Source organism: Etheostoma spectabile, chromosome 13 (assembly GCF_008692095.1).
Source record: "Etheostoma spectabile isolate EspeVRDwgs_2016 chromosome 13, UIUC_Espe_1.0, whole genome shotgun sequence".
In the NCBI taxonomy this organism is placed as follows: domain Eukaryota; kingdom Metazoa; phylum Chordata; class Actinopteri; order Perciformes; family Percidae; genus Etheostoma; species Etheostoma spectabile.
The window spans coordinates 8,579,392-8,581,730 of record NC_045745.1 but is presented as its reverse complement, the minus strand read 5'-3'; positions in this window follow the sequence as shown (position 1 = coordinate 8,581,730).

The window sequence follows — 2,339 nt, the reverse complement described above, 5'->3', positions numbered from 1 at the left end:
AGACAGCAGACAGACAGGCAGAAAGGCAGACAGACAACAGCCGACAGGAGGACAGCAGGCAGGACAGAGACAGACAGACAGACAGACAGACACGACAGACCAGGCAGGCAGAAGGACAGACACGACAGAAGACGGACAGCTCAGTGTTTCAGCCGGGGGTGCATGTTAAATGTCAGCGTTATCTCCGAAGTTGTAATGACCTTCCCGTGTTCCGGTTAAACCAGCGGCGGCGTGCTTTGGAGGCCTTAAGCTTATCGGAACATATACAATTGGTACTCGGCAAGGTATGAGTCAACAGACGTGGGGCTATACATGGACTTGAGTTTTACGAGTAAGGATTCTTTAGAAGGAAAAACTACCCTGGATTTAATTTGAGGAGTGGTTTTAGGACATCTAAAACTCGGCTTTAATAAAGTTCAATATCGGTATAATCAGCGGTAGAATAGTAACAAATTAGATTACTCGTTTACTGTATATTTTCTTTTATTTAAGTATGTTAAGTAAGGTCCTCTAAGTTGTCAAACAAACGCAAATCAAAAAATGGTTTTGTTGTTTTGTTTGTTTTGTGCTTTTTCAGGTTTTTGTCGATTACTAAAAAAACTGTGAATAAGTAAAGAAAATCCAAACAGATCGGTATAAACATATAGGTTGTTGATCTGAAATACAGACAGATCAAAAACTGCATGGCCTGTTTTCCTGGTTTATAATTTTCAGAAACACAATTCGGGCGAAATGCTTTCGTGAAATAAGAACTCAGTAATTATAAATAAACGTGATGCACATGCCTCCACCATTCTGTACAGTGAAGGTATAGAACATCTACAGTGAGGGTGAAACCACAGTTTGAGTAGCGGGGACGGGGCCATTATAACAAATGTTCAGAATGGGGACACACAACAAAAGAAATAATATCAAAACATGTCGGGAAGAAAGAAGCTGCTGCAACTGCTCACACCAGCTCCGTGATGTCAACAGGCCGACGAGTTTACATGTGAAAATACACAAATTTCACAATGTGTAGTAGTTTCAAAGGTGGTGGTTAGCGGAATTGAACAATCTTCTCCATTACCCCTACATTGGCCCTTAGGCCTTACCCCTGCACCTCCGCCATACCCCCTTGGCCCTTACCCCTACCTGGCCTTACCACTACCCATTAGCCTTGAAACACAAGGGGTAGGGTGCCCCAGACATGACAAAGTTTCTACCCACAGGCACCTATCCGGACCTGAACAAGCTGACCCTGACCCAAGTGTCAGGCTCCGTTGGTTCCAATAACCAGAAACACTGGATACTACAGAACCTGGTACTGGCTCCATTATCGACTATTCTGTATTGCGGTGATTCAATCATTTCTAATCTCATTACTATTACATTTTAACGTATATATGCTTCCTAAATTCGAATAGTTATTTCATTATTTAGTAATACATCTCAGGTTGTCCTATTCAGAACTGTAATAATGTTCAGACTTTTAATATTGTGATAATGCATACTATATTTATCCGCAGATCCCTTTCACTATGAGGCGTCCACAAACCCCTTAAATAATTATATTTATATACTATTCATGTGATCTCATTGCCTCTATCAGTTCGTTTTTTGTTTAGAGTGTGTATAAGTGCTGGATATTCACGTGGTTATATTATAGTGTGCAAAATTTTGTTTTGGTTGTTGTGGTCGTGTAAGCACAGTTGTGAGCAACAATGCTCCAAGCATAAAGTTCCTCGTTGTGTCCTCATTATGGCAAATAAAACTGATTCCTGATTTGAACAGAAGATGCCGCCCGCAAGAAAAATCATAATAGCTATTTATTTTCTATGTCTCGATGGAGATGTGTACTTGTAATTTCACTGGACAATAATAGTATTCGTGATTTGACTGATACTATATATCGAATGGTATTGATTTTGCGGACCATGAGAAGGACTGGGAGACCAATTACTGAGATGCACTCATGAACGCGGCATTTTTCTATTTCTCCCCTTCTGGTCGCTTCTCGAACAACAAAAAGCGAGCGAGCTCAGCTCACACTGTAGGCAGAAGAAGGAGAAGACGAAGGAAGCGGCAACACTCGGTCAGTCCAAACATGTCGGGTCCAGGAAGCAGTAACCCTCTAACCCTAACCCCCTAACCCTCTAACCCTAACCCTCTAACCCTAACCCTTGAGCGATAACTTAAATGCAGAAAATGAATTTCGCTACATGGACTGTATATGTAACGTACCTTTATGGATAGAAAGAGAGACTTTGAGGCATTTTCTGATGGTGAGAACAGACTGTTCAACATTGTGTCATCATCTCTAATGCTGTCTGACAGACAGACAGACAGACAGACAGACA